At 53.9% G+C, this 7,500-nt stretch overlaps 1 protein-coding gene and 1 long non-coding RNA gene across 3 annotated transcripts in view; both read left to right on the top strand.

Moving 5' to 3' along the window:
- The window catches only part of LOC113805664 (homeobox protein extradenticle), a gene marked incomplete at its 3' end in the record, with an annotated part of 433,120 nt that overhangs the window by 285,968 nt on the left and 139,652 nt on the right, over positions 1–7,500 (top strand).
- LOC138867617 (uncharacterized) overlaps positions 1–7,500 on the top strand; it is a 102,237-nt gene that overhangs the window by 23,112 nt on the left and 71,625 nt on the right. Inside the window, exon 2 of the long non-coding RNA XR_011399853.1 lies at positions 5,929–6,026. This is a non-coding gene — a long non-coding RNA (uncharacterized lncRNA). The remainder of the gene's footprint in view (positions 1–5,928; positions 6,027–7,500) is intronic.

Here is a 7,500-nt window from a genome sequence, read left to right as displayed (position 1 = left end):
TAGATTGTGATTTTAGATTTCCCATCTTATGAGCTTTTTTTTAAGTGCCTATACCCATTGCCTTTTTTTTTTTTTTCCTTTTCTTCTTCCGAGTGAAGTTGAAGAGAAGGCATTACGCTCCAGGATTTTGCAGGGAGGAAAAAGGGGAGGTCCTGATGTCAGCTACGGATTTTTTTTTTCTTTTTTTTTGGGGGGGGGAGGGGGGGTAGTGTTATAGTTTGAATTTCCTTTTCTTTGTGCCCGTGCAATTATCTTCATTATCATCAGTTGTCATTTCTAGTTATAATCGCAGTCATTACCATAATCAGCATCTCCGTTTTGAAAATATGACTTTTCAATTATGGGCGGAGCACTTTTTCATTTGCAATTGCAACGTGAAGGAAAGAGAGACAACAGTGAGGCGCAGAGGAGGAGAAAGAGCGGAAGAGGAAGAAGAGGAGGAGGAGGAAGAGGAAGAGGGGGGAAGAAGATGAGGAGGAGGGGAGGGGGTGAAGGAAGAGGAGGAGGAGAAGAAGTTAAAGGAGAAGAAGTTAAAGGAGGAGAAGAAGTAGGAGGAGAAGGAGAAGAAGAAGAAGGAGAGGTGGGGGAGAAGGAGAAAGAGGAGGGGGAAGGGGGATGGGGAGGGGAGAAGGAGGAGGAGGAGCATCACCCAGCAGAGAAGACCTGGAACCCGCGTTGTTATGCCTGGCGAGTGACTAACTGCGGGTGATTTATGGCGGTTCCCGAGACAGCGCGTCGGCCGTTGTCCGGTAATGAGAGGCCGGGGCGTCTTAATAGCAGGTAATGTCCCCCGCTCTTCGGTGACACCGCGGCCCGAGTGTCACACTACACTGATGGATTACAGCTGATCTCCCAAATAACCGCCCTCGCTCACCACCCACGGCGGCCTTCTCCTTGTTAGGGCGGGATTTATCGTCTGTGAAGTCCGGTCTTGGAGTGTGTTGGGGGTGGGGGTGATTGGGGGGAGGAGGAAGGGGATGGGGGTGATTGGGGGAGGAGGAAGGTTGGAAGGTGTTCGTAGGCCTGGTGTTTGGGAAGAGGGAGGGAGGGAGGGAGGAGGGAGGGAGAGAGGGGAGTAGGCCTGTTGTTTGGGAAGGGGAGGAGGGAGGGAGGGAGGGATGGGTGGGGTGGGGTGGGGTGGGGGAGGAGGTAATTTCAGCTGGAATTGTGAGTAATTTTAAGTGACGTGTTTGGAAGGCCATCAGGGACGTTTGAATTAATGATTTTCCGGGCGGGGGCGAAGGAGGAGGATCTTGGTAGGCTCGGAGGAGGTCTGCCGAGAGAGATAAATTGAATTTGAGATCCGATAGAGCCGCGTGGGGAATTATTTGATCGAAGAGGAAAGGCTGTTTATACTTTTAACTGTGTTTTTTTTTCGTTTCTTGTTTAGGTTTTCTCTTTCTCCTTTTCTTTCTTTTCTTTTCGTCTTCTATTTCCTTTTTTGAGAGTCTTATTATCCAGGAGTAATAGGATAGATCCCACCACATCGATCCATCTTGGCGGATGAGGAGGCCGTGTCGGGTCAGGGGCGGCGAAATGCTGCTGGAGTCACGTCCTTGCGATGCCCTTCTCCTCCTCCTCCTCTTCTTCTTCTTCTTCTTCTTCTTCTTCTTCTTCTTCCTTCTCATTTCATTCCCTTCGTCCTTGATCTCCTTTACCTTAATTCTTCCCTCGTCCCTTGCTTTCTTCCCCGTCTTTCCCCCTTTTCTCCTCTTTATCCCCTTCCCCCTTCCTCTTTCTCCTTTTCTCCATCCGTTCCCTTCCCTTCTTGCTCCCTGAATCCCGTTCTCCCACGCCGACCTCCCTCCCTCCCTCCCTCCCCCCCCCCTTCGGGCATTTCGAGTCGCCTCTTCCCCTCACGACCTCCGCCTCTGTTCTTATCACAACTCCTTTCGCCTCGTCCACGACCTCCTTCCTTCTCACGACCCTATCGTAGTCACTATCACCGCTCGCCTCCATCCCATCAGGAGGACTCCCCCCCCCCCCACTTCTTCCGCGAAAAAAACTGGCTTATTTGTCGAAATTACTCAAGTTACACCTCGGCAGCCCAGCTCCGATACACGCGCGCACGAACGCACACGCACAATCACACTCGCACTTTTTTCTCCTTCTCTTTTGTGATCGTTCATTCCCCCATCTTGCTAAGAAATGTTCCAACGTTTTATAAAGACAACAGGAGCCGTCTGAAGCGGCAGGCAACCCCCACCGCCACGAAGATGACGCCGTGTCACCCAAAAGCGACGGCAGCGGTCAATGCAAATCTGAGGAACATACAAATTGCTGGGGAGTTTTCGGGACCGGATCAAAGCTGCGTTAGCGGTGAATTGTACCATTGATCGGGCTCGGGTCTGTGTCTCCGTGTTGCCTCCTCTTGGTTATATTGGTCGTGCTGGAATCACACTAGGCGTTTTAAGAAAGATTCCAAAATGGGAGATTTTTAGTATTTTAGGTGCCTGCTAAGGGGGTGTTTCGAAGACAGGCTGACGGCACTGCGTCACTGGTCGTGGGAGCTTCCCTGGTTTGGCCGTCACACGCGTGCATAGGGAGCTATAGTCTTTGTGTGTGTGCTGGGTACGTCTGCCTTAGTGAGGGACACGTACCGAGGGAGAGAGGGGGGGGGGGAGACTGCGCACCAGGTAAATGGCAGGTTGATCTCCCTCGTACACGCGGGTACAAAGTATTTTACAAGGCAGGTAGCGATTGGCTGTTTACCTGTTTCGCCGTTTCTGTTAGGCGTGTCCCAGACCTCCGAGAACCTCTTGATTTATCACCGTTTTATTGGCGATTTATTGACAGCTAGCGATTCCATTGGGGGATTTTATGGTAGCCGAACGATTTATGGTCTTGTCATTGTCTTTCTAGAGTGGTTAATGAGGCCCCTGTTTGCTCAGGTAGGCAGTTCGGAGCGGCCGAGCCTCCGATAAGGCCGCCCGCGCGTCGCACCGACTCGACCGAGAAGCGACTGACGACCGGATGTGCAAACGAGCGCTCGTTCCTGCTCTCCGCGACGGCTTCTCCGGACACCTCCCCCCCCCCCCAACGCTTCCCTAACCCCTCCTCCGTGTGGTAGAAGGACATGTAATATTACGACATCGCTGCAGTGCCTGTAATTAGAGCATGCATGTATCCTTATGTTGAGGCATTTCTATAAGCTCGCAATAGAAATGTCTCTGTAGCCTGGTATTAACTGCACTTTTGTAATTTAATAAAGATGCAGAAAGGACATCTACGCACCAAAGTAATTACACAGTAACACTTTTGTAACGAGAAGTGATAATGAGGAGTAGGACGAGAATATCAATAAGTGGTGAATAAAAACGTAATGAGATGGCGCATGAATAGCGAGGAGCTGCATCGTCGGGCGTCGAGGGGGGCGTATTTGCATCGTGATCGCCGTCTCGACTCGACGCGGGCGGCGGCCGATCGTGGGTGGAACTGCTTGCTTGCCCTGCTTGCTCCACTTGCCCCGCGATCCTCACCGCCCATCTGTATTCGTCGGACGACTCACTCAACGCGCGCGCTGCGGAATGCTTGTAGGTCGTGGTCGTTAGTTTTCACGGCCGGGTTAATTTCCGTTGATTTGTCCCCTTTTTATATGTATTTTTGTTTTGGGCCATTTCGTCCGGCGCTTTTTGCCGAGCCGTTTCGTACCATAATAGCTGTGGAGGGACCGGTATGATGTTTGACTGTAGCATGGTATCATAACGGCTAATTCGTTTTATGTAACGGCGTTGAGGCAGAAAGTGCGAAATAACCACTCACCCGAACAGGTAGAGTGTGCCAGGTGTAGGGCCCTAATTGATACGCCACGCTGTACCCTCCATACAGGTCGACCTTGGGTGTGCGTTTACCAGCACTCGGCGATGGAGGCTCTCGGGTGACACGTGGAATGAATTTGTTTTGGAATATAGGAAGTTGGTCATTCCAGGTGGTGTTGGTATCACTTTCATTACGTTAGCGAAGAACTCGACTGCGTGAGATGAAATCCGGGGAGCGTAAGACGGAGTAAGAAAAGGGAGGAATGAGGGGGCTAGAAAGAGAGTAAGTAGAGTAGGTTCCATAGTCGATTAATAGTATTTATTCGTGACGTCTGATGTCCGACTCCGCCTCCCTGCAGAGCGCCACGAGCAGCCAACATCTGGAGCCTTTCGTAATGAACAGGGAACACTTGGCAAATTTTCACGTTTTTCCGGCTGCGTGGGCGTCGGCTGCAACGAAGTGGCGCCCCGGGTAATGTTGCGAAGGAAGGACGACGCCCGTGGTCATCGGCCAGGTAACGTACGGGTCACGCCGCCCTGGGCACGGTAATGACCCGGGCACTGCTAATTACCGCCGTCTTACCTGGTTTGCGCCCCCCTTCCCCACCCCACCCCGCCCCTCTCCACGCCGCCCATCGCCACCCAGCCACCCCCGAGGCCCCTACACTGTGCACTTAAGGAGGGCGTAGCTGCTTGGATTCAGCCCGCCGCCCACTCGCCGCCCAATCCGCCGCGTCTTCACAGCAGAAGGGAAATTTCACAATACTTAGCCAACACGTGCGAACTGGAGGAGGGAGGTCAGGTCGCCATCGTGCAACACCTGTATGGAGTGTTCGATAAGCACCCCCCCCCTTCCGTACTCTACCTCTCCCCCCTCTTTCTCCTCTCTCCCTTCTCCCACCTCTTCTTCCCTCTTCCCCCTACTCCCTTTCCCTCTTCTCCCACCTCCCTACTCCTTTTCTCCCCTCTCCCTTCCCTCTTTCTTCCCTCTCCCCTCCCTCCTCCCTCCTCCCTCTTTCCTCCCTCCTTTCTCTCCCCTCCCTCTTCCCTCTCCCCTCTCCCCTCCCTCTTCCCTCTCCCCTCCCTCTTCTCCCTCACCCCCCTCACACACCTTGCATCTGTGCCCGGAGTGGTGGCCGAGCAGGGAGTGAGTGCCTCTCATCTGGGGCGACACACTTGTGCTCTTACCGGGTGGAGCAGAGGATACCCCCCCCCCCCCATGCTTCCCTCTCCCTTTTCCTTCTCCCTCTCACCTTCCTCGTCCTCTCCTTCCTTTCTTCATTTTCTCTTCTCCTTTCTCGTCTTCCTCGTCCTCTCCTTCCTTTCTTCATTTTCTCTTCTCCTTTCTCGTCTTCCCTTCCTCCATTTTCCTCTCCCCTCTCTCTCTCTCTCTCTCTCCTCTCTCTCTCTCTCTCTCTCTCTCTCTCTCTCTCTCTCTCTCTCTCTCTCTCTCTCTCTCATTCTTCCTCCACCCCCTCTCTCCCTCTCTCCCCCCCTCTCTCCCTCTCTCCCTCTCTCCTCCCTCTCTCTCTCCTCTCTCTCCCTCCCTCTCCCTCCCTCTCCCTCCCTCTCTCTCCCTCCCTCTCCCTCCCTCTCCCTCCCTCTCTCCCTCCCTCCCTCTCCCTCCCCTCCCCTCCCTCTCCCCCCTTTCTTTCTTTCTCTCTCTCTCTCTCTCTCTCTCTCTCTCTCTCTCTCTCTCTCTCTCTCTCTCTCCTCATTCTCATTCTCATTCTCACTCTCACTCTCACTCTCTCTCTCTCTCTCTCTCTCTCTCTCTCTTCTCCCCCCCTTCTCCCCCCCTTCTCCCCCTCTTCCTCTTCCCACTACGTTCTCATTACTGACCACACCTGACAACGCGCCTTGAATTAAGAGTCCCGTACTAATTAGGTCTTACAGTTATTGGTCGTGTAGGTTCATTATTTCCATCGGCGACGGAGAGGATTAGAGGCGATGGCCGGACGCGCGGAGGGTAAAAGTTGAGCGCGAAAGCAGGGCGACGGGGGATTAGCGCCGGGCATTCCTCCCGCAATCGGAACGGAGTAATTGCTCATTGAAGGTGACTGGGGAGGGGGGGGGGTGAGTTATTGCGTCGCCGCGAGGTGTGCGCTGCAATGCGATTTTATTGCTCCGATAAACACTTGACGATTTTTCTTTTTTCTTCTCTTTGCAGGTAATGTGGCGGTTAGTTAGCAGGTAAAGAGTTGGAGAGCGAGAGAGAGAGAGAGAGAGAGAAAGAAAAAAAGATAAATATGCAGGAATCCAGAGGAGGTGAGTGTCGGAGTCTCTCGACAATTTTACAATTTATTGGGTTGAAGTGGCTTGTATTTTTTCCCCTTGTTCATTTTTCTATTATTGTTATGTCTCTTTATACAACCCGGGTTTTTTTTTCGCTACATTCCTTTCGGCCTGTTTTTTTTCTATTCTTATCCTGTATAGTTTCAATTTTTTTTTCGTCGAGCAGTCATCCTTCGCTCGGGGATCCTATTGGGAACAGACTTGCTTTCTCCGTCTTCTTATTGATCCGCATCTTCTTTTTCTTCTTATAAAATCGCAAAGCCCCGGGGTTGCCTAATGACGGCGTGGTATGCTGGCAGTACCTGAAGCCCCCGCCGCCGCCGCCGCCGCCGCCTCGTCCCTTTCCCTCTTCTCCGGTTACAGATGCGGTCGAGAGGGAGGATGTAAGGTCTTATGGAAATTCTGAGAAGGGGCAGTTTTTTCCGAGGCTTGCCATCAGAATACAAGTTTGAGAATGCTTTAAAGCCCACCTTAAGCTCCATTTACATACCCGAACTTTGTTTCGCGAACAAAGGGCCCAAGTGGGCGAGATTCCTCCTCTTTTTTTATGCGGCGTTGCGAGTGCGGGAGGACGGGGCGAGTGGGGCAGTCGGTGAGGGTTTCGGGGCCGCGCTATTTTCGCGTTTGCAAAGACAGTCGTTTGACTTGGAGGCTGGGTGGATGCTGGGGTGGATGCCGGGATGGAGGCTGGGTGGATGCCGGGATGGAGGCTGGGTGGATGCCGGGATGGAGTCGGGGTGGATGCTGGGGTGGATGCCGGAATGGAGGCTGGGTGGATGCCGGGGTGGAGGCGGGGTGGATGCCGGGATGGAGGCGGGGTGGATGCCGGGACGGAGGCTGGGTGGATGCCGGGGTGAAGGCTGGGTGGATGCCGGGACGGAGGCGAAGAGGTGGAGGGGCGCGCAGAGAGGAGCGGGTGGAGGTGGCGGGGGAGGCAGAGGTGGAGGCGGCCAGGTGGAGGCAGTCTGAGGCACCATTGTTGCGGGACAAGTCAGCGGCGAGTAGTTATGGATGGGTGTATTCTTACCGGGCCTTGCAACCCTTTGTTTTGCGGACGGCCATTGTTCTGCACGCGGCCGGCTCGCTGGTGTAGCCACGACGCCCCCTACCCCCCCCCCCTCCCTCCGCCCGCACGCCCACGGCTTTTTACACGAGTTACTTCCTTCTGATGTTAATGGCCGGGGAGGACTCGGGGCTGGAAGCAGAGTACAAGCTCCCTGGCGGCGAGGTGAAGCCCTGCGAAGGCTCGTTCGCGGCTCGGGAAAGGTCAGGTCGAGTCCTGGCTCGAGGGACGGTGGTGTACCTTTTGACCTGGCGGATCTTCCCGCCCTGGGTCTGATTACGCCGCCCCTTCCCTCCGCAGCAGCCAGTGTTCTCTTGTGCCAGTCTTCTGTGCTGTCTTGTCTGCAGGCTACCTGACCCTTAGATGGCGCTCGATACCTTTTTA

The sequence above is a fragment of the Penaeus vannamei genome, chromosome 31 (genome assembly GCF_042767895.1).
Source record: "Penaeus vannamei isolate JL-2024 chromosome 31, ASM4276789v1, whole genome shotgun sequence".
NCBI lineage: Eukaryota > Metazoa > Arthropoda > Malacostraca > Decapoda > Penaeidae > Penaeus > Penaeus vannamei.
This window is presented reverse-complemented; position numbering and strand designations above follow the sequence as displayed.